At 41.0% G+C, this 16,943-nt stretch overlaps 1 pseudogene; it reads right to left on the reverse strand.

The window, feature by feature from the left end:
• Nucleotides 1-975: 975 nt before the first annotated feature.
• Nucleotides 976-16,831, reverse strand: LOC116677580 (multiple epidermal growth factor-like domains protein 10; annotated as a pseudogene).
• Between the last annotated feature and the right edge of the window lie 112 nt (nucleotides 16,832-16,943).

Here is a 16,943-nt window from a genome sequence, read left to right on the forward strand (position 1 = left end):
TGATACAATTGCTAATATTCAGTCCAATTAGCCATGTTTCAAATACAGTTGTTACAAAAATAGAGATTGGATGGTATTGAATCTTTTACACAAAGGCTTTAGTATGCGTGAAACAAAGCACTCAGATCAGTTAACAGCGTCTGAGACCAAGGCCTTGATTGGGTCCAAACTTCCACACTAACACATCTAGCAGCCTAAGCTAAAACGTATGTGAGATTTACGTACGTCCAAAATCTTAGTATGAAACCAATAGTCTGTGAATTGCATACTATTTCCAGTGAAACGTTACAGTATGCAAACACTGGACACTACGCCAGCATCAGTATCCCACAATGCAATGCGGTAGTAACAACAACGTTCATAACGCTCATAGGCAGCGGCCAATGAGCTTCATTTACTTTTTACACATGATTGTGATTTTTTCCTCTGCGACTGTGGCTCTAGTTGATTTCCTTTTTAAGTAATTTAAGTGTTATCTGGCGGCAGTTACCATGGTTACTCGTCTTCAACGACAGGAGGCCCTCAGGAAGTGACGTTGAAAATGACAGCTTTGGTGCGTCCATTGGTACGTAGTGCTTAGCATGCGAATTCTGACGCAACCAGTGACCTTCCGATACATCCAACAATCACGTCCACTTCTGCGTGCGAGGTGTGCGGTGGTGTGGAAAGGTCACTTTTCATCCATATATACAACCAAGTGATAAAACCCAGAAATGCTTTGCACTTGCTTCCCCGTTAGTAGCAGTTGTCGTGTCGAGGCTGCGAGTTGTTGGAGAGAGACCAGAGAGGCCGGCGGGCAGAGTCTAGGACAGCAGGCTGTTTCTAACCCCCCGCTGAGTGGGGCCATCTGGAGAGTTGCTGTTAGCAGTGGTCAGATAACCGTCTTTGTTCAAAGCAGACTCAGACCGTAGCTCCCACACAAATTAACCTTCAACTCTTGTATACCCACTTTGTTCAGTAAGAAGCATGGTACATGATACAGTCGTATAACAGCGAGAAAACAAGTGAAAGCATGTTGTGGGTGTATAGTGTGCCTGTTGCTGCCGGAGCTGCAGACTGGAGGTGAGACCTGGTCTCTGTGCTGAGTCTCTGTGCCGTCATTCACTGTCCAGCTCCTTGTCCTGTGGGGGGGGGCTCTCCCTGGCTGGCAGGAGGTCATAGTGACAGGGGATGTGGCTGTTCTTCGGTAGGTCGTACGGATCTTGACCAAACCGCCGTTGCTGTCTCCAGTCAGCTGGATGGCATTCACAGTCGGCTCTGAAATCAAGACAGGTTGGCAGTTAACCAGGACCGGGTAACCATAGTCCTCAGATTGGACAGATAGTCTAGCTAGCTGTCTGGATTTACCCTGCAGAGACTTGAGGACCAGGTAACCATAGTCCTCAGATTGACAGATAGTCTAGCTAGCTGTCTGGATTTACCCTGCAGAGATCTGAGACCAGGTAACCATAGTCCTCAGAGTGGACAGATAGTCTAGCTAGCTGTCTGGATTTACCCTGCAGAGACCTGAGGACCAGGTAACCTAGTCCTCAGATTGGACAGATAGTCTAGCTAGCTGTCTGGATTTACCCTGCAGAGATCTGAGACCAGGTAACCATAGTCCTCTGATTGGACAGATAGTCTAGCTAGCTGTCTGGATTTACCCTGCAGAGATCTGAGGACCAGGTAACCATATCCTCAGAAATCAGCCGGTTTGTTCAGCACCTGAAATACATCGTATACGTATAATTCAGCACCCGGAAATAAAGGTTGTCGATATAGACTAGCTCCTTACCAACTTCGTACACATTCCTCTTGTTGGTCGGGCTGCTGTTGCTGATCTCGGCGTAAGGTGAGTCCCGTCTGGCCGGGGACTTCATTTCCACGTAGCCACACTCTATGTTTTGGCTGTCAGCAGGGGAGGGTCCTTTATCGTGGCGTAAGGGTTTTCAGAGCTTTCAAGGGAACAGGAGCTGGAGTGATACGGCGTGCCCTTCAGATCTGGATGGCACGGGCACAGGAAACAGTCAGAGCTCAATTCCAGGAATCACATAAGCACTTCAAGATGTATTTGTATATGATAAGACTTTTTAATTTTTTATTTACGTGTCATGCCCTAAGTGCCCATCCCACACGGTATCACATGGGCTTGTATAGTAGTGTGGAGTTATAAAGTAATATAAATGATGTTGACATTTCTATTTCTTACACATTTTAGTGTTATTTAACACAAACAGTAATGTAAAGTATGACGTTATTGCCCTTGATTTTCTTGTGAGGACTCTTGTTGTGTTTATTGTGATATTCTTTTTCTTTATTGGATAAGTCATCAGTAGGTTTTGGAAATACGCTAGTCCACAAATGCTCTCTATATATTTTTGTGTGCAATCATTATGCAGAGATCGACATCCATCCATATATATCATACCAGAGCACTAGCATAGCCTCATCTAGAAATAAATTACATAATGTGAAAATATTTGACAAAAATATCCCAAGCTGACAAATGTCGGGAAAAGCGTCTAAAACCCAATGAAAAATTGTCCAAAGAAAGCCTTCGAAAAAAAGGCGACAACAACTCCAAAATAAGAAGCATCCATGTTTTTAAAAAAAGAGCACCCCCCATCAACACCGTTGCCAACTTTATATATTTCTGCAAGTTAGACAGTGTGGAGGAGTTTCTCTGCAACTTCCAGGTGCAGGACCTACCTCGTAGCGATCTCCCCATGTATCTCCTGTCTACTCCGTAGGCTCCTGGTATGAAAACCAAATGGAAAAGGTCATGTTAAGGTATGGAAGAGCGCAGGCTGGGATTCTAAAGAAAGTGTTCTTCACATCAGTCTAAATTAAGAACTGTGGTTATAATAGGGCAAAGGTTTCCCATCTGCGCTAATTTAAATGCAAATACAACTGATTTGCCAGTAAGGTGATTACTACACATCTCCATCCGTGGACTACTGACTGCAAGTTTCTGCGGGTTGAAAGTGTCGTCTACTATTATTGATTTTTTTAAGGCAATCCAGAGGAGAAAAAATAAAAATATTTTTACAGTAAGGGGCCACTACATCACTACACCAGAGAGCTATAGATTAAACTCATCTGTGAGAATGACATCAACATCCTTTACATTTAAATGTGCTGTATTTATATATCTGTTCCAGTCTTAAAAACTGCTCAAAGCGCTTTACATCTACAGGAAACATCACCATTCACACACATTCATACACTGTGGCTGCCGTACAAGGTGCCACCTGCTCATCAGATACACACTCACACACATTCACACTCCGACGCGCAGCAACTCGGGGTTCAGTCTTGCCCAATGACACTTTGACATGGGGACTGCAGGGCCAGGGATCAAACCACCAACCTTCTGATTGGCAGGCAACCACTCTACCGCTGAGCCACAGCCGCCCATTTACAGCTTTAATACTCTAGGGCCCGTTAGTTTCAGAATACATTTTGCCAAAAAGACAGGAAACTGGTTTTCAGACTGTAGTTACTCAACACTCAAAGCTGATTTCTGTTTTTTTTAGACTCAGAAATTCCCTCAGAAGCTTTTCATATTCAGGCTGTGGGAAACCTGCATTCTCATTTTCCATTGTGGCCTTTAGAGAAGTTGAGTTTGAAACTTGTGATGTTGTGCCTTTTCTGTGCTATGGTTGGTCAACTCATGAATTCAGGCATGTTCAGCAGTTATTAATTTCCCCTGAAAAAATTCCATGGGCTATTTCTTTGGAATCCACTAAACATCAAAGAGTGATGATGTATAGTGGGACAGTGGCGGTAATGTTAATGTCTCACCCAGTTCATTGAAGCAGTCTTCTTGTTTCCAGTCTGCCGGCAGCGTGCCAGTGTGCTCCGCTAGAGTCGCCCTCTTCCTCTGATCTACATTCTTCATATTCACAAACAGCTGGCTGCTCTTGGCCTGCAACATTAAAGGGACAAACATCACATGGAATATGAATTAATACATATTTCGGGCATCTGGTAAGGATGCCCCGTCTCCAGCTGGGAGGAGGCCTCAGGGAAGACCCAGGACTAGTTGGAGAGATTATATCTCCAACCTGGCCTGGGACTACTCTCCATCTAAAAGGCTTGTTTCCATACGGTCTCAAAGTCCACCACCCTACCTTTCCATATGGGCCATTGTTAAGATGCGGGGCCCCGATGCACTGGGTCAGAGTATGGTAGCTGGGGTTGGAGAAGTAGTTGCTGGGGAGGGCCTCGCATGCCGGAGCGTGAGCATCTGAAAAATAACAAGGAGACAAGTATTCTTACCAAGAAGTTCATCAGGTTACAGAGACTGTGGGTGCAGTCTTTAATTTACTGATTATGGGAATATCATGTGTGGTGGCCATATTTACATAATTTCATTCCCTGTGATAGAGAGACAGCAGTGATCAGAGGCTCTGTTTCAATGTGTGTTACTGAGAAGGAGGAGATGGCTAAGCCTTTTGCCAACTTGCTTCATGCTGTCTTTACTATCAGTGATCTCTATCGATATTAAATGTTGGAGGGAAACACACAACAGACCATGTGTTTCCCAGTCTGAAGATATACTTTAGGGATTCTCCAGGCGAGGCCGGCCCGCTGTTACATTTTGAGGAGATGCATGTTTGCTGCAGTTTAACGTCAGAGCCTAGCCACCCATGCATACGGCATAAGTATGTTTTCATCATTTATTTTTAATTTAAACTCCCCCTATAATGCCTGGCTTACTGTGAAACTACACTGTTAAACTTTTTATTGTATTTTTGCGGTAACTTACTGGCAACGTGTTGCCAGTAAGTTACTGTAACTACGCGATTACAGTATCATAACTGTAATTGCTTTTTACAGTATAAAAACCCTTACAGTAACTTACTGGCAACACGTTGCCAGTAAGTTACTGTAACTCCCCGATTACAGTAAGTTACTGGCAACACGTTGCCAGTAAGTTACTGTAACTACGCGATTACAGTATCATAACTGTAATTGCTTTTTACAGTATAAAAACCCTTGCCAGTAAGTTACTGTAACTACCCGATTACAGTATCATAACCGTAAATGTTTTTTACAGTATAATACCCTTACTGTAACTTAGTTTTACAGTATTAGAATACCCTTACTGTACCTTAGTTTTACAGTATAAAAATAACCTTACTGTACCTTAGTTTTACAGTAATATAATACCTTTACTGTATCTTAGTTTTACAGTAGAAAAAGTACCCTTACTGTAACTTAGTTTTACTGTATAATACCCGTACAGTAATCATATTATAATTACAATTTGCTAAATAATACTGAATTGTCTTGCTGTATTATAGTTTTATTGTAATTGTGGTTCACAATGTTTTACACTATTGGCATTGGCTGTACAAACAATTTTAAATATTTTACATAAATTCTATTGAATTTAATAAATTCCAAATAATTGACTTAGCCCATGTACAAAAGTAATACATTTTTATTTTCAGGTAAAACATCAGGAACAAGATATTTTTTAACTCTGAAAGTGCAAAAGAACAGAAATTGACATACAGTGATACTAAAACAATGTCTAAATATGCGCCAAAACACTGGGCAGCATTCAGAGGCGGATACATGTCTGAACAACGTAGTTACCATTTGAATTGACTCTCAAAACGAATTGAACATTTTAACTCCCCGCTGAAAACTAAATAACCTGTATTTGCAAATGTATAAAAAATGTGGTGTGGTTGTTACCACAAAGCTGAAGTTGTGGGCTTTGGAGGAACAGTCTGCTAGAAGGATTTGTGAAGGCCGGACCCATGGTACTGTTTGCTTGCTGATCCACATCTTCTGGAAGGTGGACAGAGAGGCGAAGATGGAGCCTCCATCCGAGATGCTCTGGTGGGGGGGTCCATACGGACTGTATGAGAAGCAGAGAATGATCATGAGTTTCTCTCATCTAAACTGTTAACAAACTTAAACTTGTGCATAAACAGAATATGACAGTATACAAAATAAGTCACCAGTAGTGAAGTCCCAGATAATTCAAAGGTTCTTTCTACTTTCTTTTGCTGTCTGTCGATGGGTTTGGTGATGATGATTTTGGAGCCGTTTCACAAAACTGATCTAACTAAGGAACTTCCTCTTTAAGTAAAAGGTTAATCTCTGTTAGGATCCTTTCCAAAGGGTGTCAGAAACTTAAAATAATATGTTGACACCATCAGTGGCAAAAACAGAACTTTTAGTGGACGAAACTGACGACGCACATTTGCCCTATATGATTACATTAGAACCCGGTTTGAAAGCTGCAGGTCACAGTGTTCTCGCTCAGTCCTGGACCAACTTCAAAGATTGTTATTCTTATCAGTCACTTATACAAAAAACATAAGAAAACTTTAACTAAAATTAAAACAACACTTTGTAGCTTTTGCTGCATAACTGTGACCTCTACTTACACAAGTGGTAAATTCAGGATGATTTAGTTGTGTCATTGTTGGAGCAGGAAGGGTACGTAGCCGCAACCACTTCATTGTACTGTGTAATCATTTTTCTGATGTTAACTATTTTACATCACACAAGAAAATGCTTACCTAGTTTGATGTCATCCACTCAAATTCGGTGAGCTGTTGGAGGAAGGTGGTGACTCTGGAGCACATACTCGTCACCTTTCTTTGGACGACTCTTCCGTCTTGTAGCTTGTACCCACAGTAGCAGTGCACTTGGTGCCCTCATCTGGTTGATCCTTAAGAAGAATCTTAAAAGAAAAACAGGTTTAAGATTTTCATAATCAAGAGCAGTCATCTTTAAATACAGCCCTTTATTCACACACACACACACACACCACACCTCACACTCACTCACACACACACACACACACACACACACACACACACACACACGTATGTGTTTTTGGGGTTCCTGTTTAAAGAAGTGGGGACATTGCTCATTTCCACAAGAAAACCTATAGTTTGCCGTTAGTGATGTTTTTTCACATGTCTACAGAATATTTCTAATTCTTGAGTACACAGGTTTGCAAAACGTATACCTGTTACATACTTTTTGTTGTATGAGGATAGATTGTTGAAAGGGATCATGTGCTCCTGTGGGTCATGGGGTCAGACCTTCTTCCAGCTTTCTTCTTCCTCCCATCTCTCTCAGTTGTTCCAGTCAACTGGTTGTTGTTCTACATTTGAATGATGAAAAATTATTTTTTAAAGTGCATGCATGGGGTTATAATACAATTACAACAGATAAAAAAATGCATGCATTAGTATGCAGGTAACCAGTATAATGTAGGTAACTCTTATATTGTTAGAATAACACAGAATGTTATGTGATGTATTAAAAGTTAATCACTATGTCATTATAAGAGTCCTTAAATAATTGTTTAACAATCTTCAAATTTAAGTTCAAGGGGCTTGGAAAATACATACTTTTCTTTTCCACCATAAACCATGGTAGAAAGTCAATAATACTACTGCAAAGTAAGGCACTGAGGCAAATCTTTGCTGGACATCACGATGGTTTTAAGTGGCCAAACCTGAAGCTAAGGCAAAAAACTGCTCTCACATAAATGCTGGAGGCACTGAATTTCCACCAGAACTAGAGCTAAATGTGGTTAACGTTGAATTAAATTTACCACACGTCTTTTTTTAGCTAAAAAAACTACACAAATATAGCTGTAATAAGTTTGTGCTTATCATTCTAAAACACTGACAAACCAACCAACAGAATTGGAGTTTAACGTTAGCATTAACCGGAGGTAATGTTAGCCAAAATACGGCAACAGCAAGCTCATAAGCTAGCAGAACCGACCTTAAACTCCCAGAATATGGGTTACATTGTATTTCAGACAATGGGTGACAATAAAAAAGATGTGCCGAACAGCGCATGTAAACGAGTAGTGTTAGCTTTACCGAACGTCGTAATTAGAGCTAGCTAATCCTCACCACGGGGAAAATGTTAGGTTGGAGCGCGTCTGGTTTTCCTTCGGGGGGGAAGCTAGTTAACAGCTTGCTCTAGCCCAGCTATGACACAGGTCGGTAAGCTAACGTCGCCGCTTGCGAAGGCTATCAGCAAGAGTTTAATGTCACAGAATTAGCAAAGATTGATCTTACCTTAAGCTGCTCCAGCTCTCTCTGAGTAGAGTGTGTGTGTGACCGGACTCTGCTGCGCACGGACCAAAGCGGTACTCCTTGATGTCTCGAGCCGCTACTTCTTTCAACACCTTTGAAGAATATCTACCCGCTATCTTTTGAAGTCGTGAGGTCATATCACAAATTTAAATTACCTTCACAGCTAAAGCATAATAAATGTAAATGTAAATGTAAAATATCTTTATAAAATGAAATAATTTAATTGTATAGAGATATTTATTTTTCCATGTTATTTCTATGCTTCTTTAACATTAACTAAATATTTTATTGAAGTCTGTTTATTTAACTACAGTATCACTACTGCTGTTGTTTTACAACAGACTACCGCATATTCAAAAAATACAGTAAATCACTGTAAATCAAATGTTACTACCCATAATGCAATGCATATTACAGTAATGAACCGGAAAAGAAATTACGATATTTTACTGGGCATTTTGGGTAAGTAACTGTAGAATACAGTAGAGTTTAACAGTGTACCGCAAATTCAATATACAGTAAAGCACTGTAAATGAAATGTCAATACCCATAATGCAATGTTTATTACAGTAATTAACCGGAAAAGAAAATTATGTATTTTACTGGGCCCTTTGTGGTAAGTAACTGTAGAAATTACAGCAAAGTCTAACAGTGTATGTTTTTGTCAGAGATCAGCAGCTCTTGTGTTGAGTGCTGTTATAGGAAAGTAGCATTCATAGCATTATCTGGGAATTGGTAACAGGACTATGAGTCATTTAGCGTGAATACTTTCATTTACTGCAATCCTGAGACATAGTAGCACTGCTAGCTGAGGCAGCAATTATATTCTATTTCACTTGACAATATTCTACACTGTGCATAATATGCAAAATGAAATTTTCTATTCATCGGCACCTAACTCATCTGTACATCTGTATTTATTTTACCTGTCTCTTTATTATTAGGTATTTATAGTGTACATATTATTACTATTAATATTATTATAACTCCTATTCTATTTCTCATAATACGTTTTGAATAGTTTTTCCTCTATTTAATGTGTATTTGTCTGATTCTGATGTGGGACTGTTTTTGGAGCTGCTGTGATTAGAGACTTTCCTCAGTGTCCCTCAAGTCGATCTTAGCTTATCTATCTAAGAGACCATTTAAAAGCCATACGACAATCAGGAGAAAGGACTGATGGTCCGATTATTGGTCTGATTATATATTTTTATTATTTTCAGTTGTTAGTTGTTGGCATTTGAGCTTATACACGTTCATAGAAACAAAATGACAAGGAGGGGAACATTAGGAAACATGTTTTATGCTAATAAAGATGTGTGGTTACTTCGTAGGCTGTGTATTCTTGTTGTTATATTATCTGGGTCACATGGCAGTAGTGATTCGCAGACCACTGTCTTTAATTTCCGAGCCCACTAGATGGCACTCTCTGTTCAAAGAAAACGGTTAAAGGAAAGTCAGCTTGTTTCATCTGACCATCACTACATGGCAGTGATCTATAACGGCTGTTTCTCAGCTGGTAAGAGTGACTGCCTCGAAGGTTGGTGGTTTGATCCCTGGCTCAAAGTTTCATGTCAAAGTGACATTTGAAAACACATTTGAAAGTGTTCCAGCTGCAGTGGACGGTACACGGACTGATCTGAGTGCAGTTTGAGCCGGTGACGTACCTGCGATGCTGTAGTCAGCAGGGACCTCTCAGAGCCGGGTGTAGCTCACAGCGGGCATGCTCGGCTCCTTGCCCTTCTGTTTCTTCTGTAGACGATGAAGAGGAGCAGGAGAAGAGCACCAGCAGCACCAGGACGATGATCCCCGCGATGGCTCCGATCTGGTACGTGTCCACGTGCATGGCTGCGCTGGTCAAACTGTTGAGGCTGCCCACACCACACCCGCTGCACACACCAGGACGTTAGAGGCCTTAGAGTCTGTTCTGACTAAACCAGGGTGCCAAACATACGGCCCGTGGGCCAGAACCAGCCAGCCAAAGGGTCCAATCAGCCCACTGGAGGACTTTGCAAATGTGAAAATTACAGAGAAGGAATTCATTCCAATCCAAATGTACCACTTTAATCACAGAGAATATCCAAATTTTCCATCAATCTTAGAAATTCAGAGTTTTTCTCAAAATATTCCCCTCCCTCCCGGGTCCACACAGATTTTTCCCCCTACAATGGCCTTAGAATGCTGTCATAGCAGAAGCAACTTGTGTTAGCCAAACATCAAGCTGACTATATACGTGGGTACGGAAAGTATTCAGACCCCTTTAAATTTTTCACTCTTTGTTTCATTGCAGCCTTTTTCCAAAAATCAAAAAGTTCATTTTATTTCTCAGTAATGTACACTCAGCAACCCATCTTGACAGAAAAAACAGAAATGTAGAAATTTTTGCATATTTATTAAAAAACAAAAACTGAAATATCACATGGTCATAAGTATTCAGACCCTTTGTTCAGTATTTAGTAGAAGCACCCTTTTGATCTAATACAGCCATGAGTCGTTTTGGGAAAGATGCAACAAGTTTTTCACATCTGATTGGGTATCTCTGCCATTCCCCTTGCAGATCCTCTCCAGTTCTGTCAGGTGGATGGTAAACGTTGGTGGACAGTCATTTTCAGGTCTCTCCAGAGATGCTCAATTGGGTTTAAGTCAGGGCTCTGGCTGGGCATTCAAGAACAGCCACGGAGTTGTTGTGAAGCCACTCCTTCGTTATTTTAGCGGTGTGCTTAGGGTCATTGTCTTGTTGAAGGTAAAACTTTCGGCCCAGTCTGAGGTCCAGAGCACTCTGGAAAAGGTTTTCGTCCAGGATATCCCTGTACTTGGCCGCATTCATCTTTCCCCTCGATTGCAACCAGTCGTCCTGTCCCTGCGCTGCTGAAAAACACCCCCACAGCATGATGCTGCCACCACCATGCTTCACTGTGAGACTGTATTGGACAGGTGATGAGCAGTGCCTGGTTTTCTCACACATACCGCTTAGAATTAAGGCCAAAAAGTTCTATCTTGGTCTCTCATCAGACCAAGGATTTTATTTATCACCATCTTGGAGTCCTTCAGCTGTTTTTTTAGCAAACTCCATGCGGGCTTTCATGTGTCTTGCACTGAGGAGAGGCTTCCGTCGGGCCACTCTGCCATAAAGCCCCGACTGGTGGATTGCTGCAGTGATGGTTGACTTACTACAACTTTCTCCCATCTCCCGACTGCATCTCTGGAGCTCAGCCACAGTGACCATTGGGTTCTTCTTTGCCTCTCTCACCAAGGCTCTTCTCCCCCGATAGCTCAGTTTGGCCGGACGGCCAGCTCTAGGAAGGGTTCTGGTCGTCCCAAACGTCTTCCTTTGAGGATTATGGAGGCCACTGTGCTCTTAGGAACCTTAAGTGCAGCAGAAATTTTTTTGTAACCTTGACCAGATCTGTGCCTTGCCACAATTCTGTCTCTGAGCTCTTCAGGCAGTTCCTTTGACCTCATGATTGTCATTTGCTCTGACTGCACGTGAGCTGTAAGGTCTTATATAGACAGGTGTGTGGCTTTCCTAATCAAGTCCAATCAGTATAATCAACACAGCTGGACTCCAATGAAGGTGTAGAACCATCTCAGGATGATCAGAAGAAATAACAGCACCTGATTACATATGAGGGTCACGGCAAAGGGTCTGAATACTTATGACCATGTGATATTTCAGTTTTTCTTTTTTATAAATTTGCAAAAATTTCTACATTTCTGTTTTTTTCTGTCCAAGATGGGTGCTGAGTGTACATTACTGAGAAATAAAATGAACTTTTTTGATTTTTGGAAAATGGCTGCAATGAAACAAAAGTGAAAAATTTAAAGGGGTCTGAATACTTTCCGTACCCACTGTAATATATATATATATATATATATATATATATATATATATATATAATACATATGTATATATATATATATATATATATATAATAATAGTTCTGATCCGTCTGGAGAGGATTTACTGGTCCGGCCCACTGATATGGGAGACGTGGCACATTAAACTTTACTGTGGTTGGACACCCCTAGTCTAATGATTTTAGTCTATTTAAAACAAAGAAAAAGGACAAAGTAGTTTTTTAAAAGAGGAGATGACTGTCAAAAGCCTCTTTTTACAGAGAAATTGGGCATTGCTGCCGTAAGGAGGTCCTCATACTTTTAAACAGAGCGCTGTAACGTGGAAAAACAACTGAATAAAGTGCAGCATTCCCGCCTTAAACAGGCTGTGTGAAAGAGGCCTAATGATTGGACAGCCAGGTAATCTGAATACTGCAAACTATTATCAAAAAACAGATTCGAGGATGCATTTCTTCCTTATTACATGATGCAACATGGACTGATTCCATTTTTTATCGCAGTGTGTCCTCACCTTGGTCACAGCGAGCTCCCTTCCAGCCCGGCTGCAGTAACATGTACCAGTCATGTGATCACACGTGGAGTTATTTAGACAGTCACAGACCTGACGGCAGCCGTAACCATAGGAACCAGGTGGACACTCTGGAAATAAGAAAAGATACAGTTTTAAGTTCTGAAGTTGAAGTGGGGACAATACTATACAGCTTTAGACATCATATCATCATACAGAGATAGTAGTATACAGCTGTTAGACATCATATCATCATACAGAGATAGTAGTATACAGCTGTTAGACATCACATATCATCATACAGATATAGTATACAGCTGTTAGACATCATATCATCATACAGAGATAGTAGTATACAGCTGTTAGATATCATATCATCATACAGAGATAGTAGTATACAGCTGTTAGAGATCATCATATCATCATACAGAGATAGTAGTATACAGCTGTTAGACATCATATCATCATACAGAGAAGTAGTATACAGCTGTTAGACATCATATCATCATACAGAGATAGTAGTATACAGCTGTTAGACATCATATCATCATACAGAGATAGTAGTATACAGCTGTTAGACATCATATCATCATACAGAGATAGTAGTATACAGCTGTTAGACATCATATCATCATACAGAGATAGTAGTATACAGCTGTTAGACTCATCATATCATCATACAGAGATAGTAGTATACAGCTGTTAGATATCATATCATCATACAGAGATAGTAGTATACAGCTGTTAGATATCATATAAATCATACAGAGATAGTAGTATACAGCTGTTACAGATCATATCATCATACAGAGATAGTAGTATACAGCTGTTAGACATCATATCATCATACAGAGATAGTAGTATACAACTGTTAGATATCATATCAGCATACAGAGATAGTAGTATACAACGTTAGATCATCATATCATCATACAGACTAGATTAGTATACAGCTGTTAGATATCATATCATCATACAGAGATAGTAGTACACAGTTGTTAGATGTCATATCATCATACAGATATAGTAGTATACAGCTGTTAGACATCATATCATCATACAGATAGTAGTATACAGCTGTTAGACATCATATCATCATACAGAGATAGTAGTATACAGCTGTTAGACATCATCATATCATCATACAGAGATAGTAGTATACAGCTGTTAGACATCATATCATCATACAGAGATAGTAGTATACAGCTGTTAGACATCATATCATCATACAGAGATAGTAGTATACAGCTGTAGACATCATATCATACAGAGATAGTACTATACAGCTGTTAGACATCATATCATCATACAGATAGTAGTATACAGCTGTTAGACTCATATCATCATACAGAGATAGTAGTATACAGCTGTTAGACATCATATCATCATACAGAGATAGTAGTATACAGCTGTTAGACATCATATCATCATACAGAGATAGTAGTATACAGCTGTTAGACATCATATCATCATACAGAGATAGTAGTATACAGCTGTTAGATATCATATCATCATACAGAGATAGTAGTATACAGCTGTTAGACATCAATCATCATACAGAGATAGTAGTATACAGCTGTTAGACATCATATCATCATACAGAGATAGTAGTATACAGCTGTTAGAGATCATCATATCATCATACAGAGATAGTAGTATACAGCTGTTAGACATCATATCATCATACAGAGATAGTAGTATACAGCTGTTAGAGATCATCATATCATCATACAGAGATAGTAGTATACAGCTGTTAGACATCATATCATCATACAGAGATAGTAGTATACAGCTGTTAGACATCATATCATCATACAGAGATAGTAGTATACAGCTGTTAGACATCATATCATTATACAGAGATTTTAGTATACAGCTGTTAGACATAATAAAATATATGACACACTGGTATCAGATCAGTACACGGTATTGGCCGATACACAAGTTCAGGTCTCAGAATCAGTATCGGAGCAAAAAATGGTATGGGACCATCTCTAGTGAAAGTCAGTTGAGCTGTAGACACTTAACTTGTACGCACTAAGAGGAGTTGGTTTAAAAGAGAAAGAAAGAAAGAAAGAAAGAAAGAAAGAAAGAACGAAAGAAAGAAAGAACAGACGTTGGAACATACTTTGTTCACAGTGGCGTCCCATGATCCGGTGCGCAGGTGCACTGTCCAGAGATGTGATCACAGTCGGCTCCATTCCTACACTGGCAGTCTGAACAGTCCTTCCCATAGAAGCCTAAGGGACAGCTATAAGGGAGTAGTCATGCATCACATGATATACTAGACTGTACACCAAAGACTGGGGAGTACAGTATATGGGTCAAAAGGATGGACTTTTTATAATCATGAAACATCTGAGTTGATCATATAGAGCGGATCTACTACAGTATTTGTAATGATGTGCATGTATTCATGGTGTGTGTGTGTGTGTGTGTGTGCTCTGTCTGCTATCATAAGCAGCAAACATATATGACAAAGCTGTTACATGGATCCATGAGCAGAGGGGTATGCTTCATATGTTAGACCTGCTGCATGCCAACGGCCCATGATTTTATGTATTACTGCATCTGTGTGTGTGTGTGTGTTTTGTGTGCATGTGTTGTGAGTGTTGTTGTATGTGCTTGTGCGTGCTTGGGCTGTTGTGTGTGTTAGTGTGTGTGTGCTGTCCTTGTGTATGCATGTGTTGTGAGTGTTATCTGTCTGTGTGTGCGTGCCTGGTGTGTGTGTTACTGACGCTGTGTGCAGTAGAGGCCGGTCCATCCGGGGGCACTTGCATTCTCCATCATAGCGCTGCAGTAAGCTCCGTTGTGACAGTTACACTTGTGGATGCAGTTGGGCCCCCACTGACCCGGCGGACATGCTGCAACACAACACAACACAGCACAGCACACCCAGTCTAAGTGCTTGTAGTCTGTAGTCATACTGGGTCACCGCTAAAGCTCAAAAGGTCAAAGTTAAGTCGTTTATATATATATGTACTTTACCATCTAGTAACATTATAAAGCCATCACAGCCATCTTATCTGTTAATTTAATGAGTGAACTCACGCTGGGAGCAGTCGCTGCCGATCCATCCGGGTAACACTGGCAGGAGCCGTCGATGGGGTTACAGGTGCCGTTGTTGGTGCAGCTGCAGCTCCACGCACAGACCTTCCCGAAGCGGAGCGCCCGCGGGACACACTGCAACCCAACACTCACGGGTCACCTTCTCCACACAGTACTCTCACTTCATTTGGCCATTTGTATAATACCGCCTCATGGGTCAATTTGTGGCGTAGTGTGCAACATCAAATGTTGGGACCCTGCAGCGGGATGGAAGGGTTCTGGCCAATCCCTCCCAAGGCAAACTCCTTTTAAGTGGTACTTACAGTACTTGGCAATAAATCCTTTTCTGATTCGGTTGGATTCAAACATTTATGGTGTATAATATAGTTGTAGTGAATGTAATGTGTGTATGGGTCATTATGTCCCATCAAGATTGGTGCTTTTACAATTAGATTTTAAATACATAATCATTAATTATGTAGATATAATGACTTATTTTGCCCTATTTTAACGATCTAAGCGTGCGGCATGAATGGCTGGCGCAGGTGCGTTTAGGGCGTGTACGAAGCTTGGACCTTGCAGCCTTGCTGTTATGACGAGGATTTGCTGAACAGGAGGAGAGATTCCTGGTGACCTCCTCGTGGCATAAGGTGCATGTGTGCGAGCAGATCATATTATAATACTATTTCGCATTGGAATAGTTTTATTTTTAATCTTCTGCATGTGTGTGTGCTGCTGCGCGTCCCTTTGTGTTAACAGCATAGTGTTTTTTACTAATGCGCTGTAAAATTCAATGAAATGCTGCATTTTTGACTTTAGAGGTTTTTGTTGGTCAATGTGTGATCACTTCTCGCTGCCTCAAGATAGCAATACTCCCCGAATGCACCTGAACACACCTCCCTGTAAGACCAGCACACCCAGATGCCCCTGACACACCTCGCTGTAAGAGCATCACGCCCAGATGCACCTGAACACCCTCCCTGTAAGAGCAGCACACCCAGAATGCACCTGAACAAACCTTAAAACCAGGAAAAGACGACATTCTAACATTTAACAATCTTAAGATATCCCAAATCTAAGACAATCTTGCCTCGTATATCCATGTCATATAATATTCATATCCAGTATGCATTATAAAGTATACATTATATATTTCCCAGCCCTAGTGGCCACTATCAGCATTTGACAAGCCAACATACACCCTTTGTAAGCCCAAAAGAACTCACCCTCGTACAACAGCGCCCCCTTGAAGCCCGGCAGGCAGTCACACTGTCCCGTGACGTGGTGACACGGCCCGTTGCTAGGACGCACTGGGGACAGGTCTGACTGCAGCGGTGACCAAAGTAACCTGGAAGCAGACTGCAGCCAAAGACAAGATCATTTCATCTGCTAGCATTTCAAACCTAAGATCTTAATATTCTCCATTTAAACTTAATATTCTTAGGGATGGGGTGGCATGG

This window comes from Etheostoma spectabile, unplaced genomic scaffold, assembly GCF_008692095.1.
Source record: "Etheostoma spectabile isolate EspeVRDwgs_2016 unplaced genomic scaffold, UIUC_Espe_1.0 scaffold00005338, whole genome shotgun sequence".
In the NCBI taxonomy this organism is placed as follows: domain Eukaryota; kingdom Metazoa; phylum Chordata; class Actinopteri; order Perciformes; family Percidae; genus Etheostoma; species Etheostoma spectabile.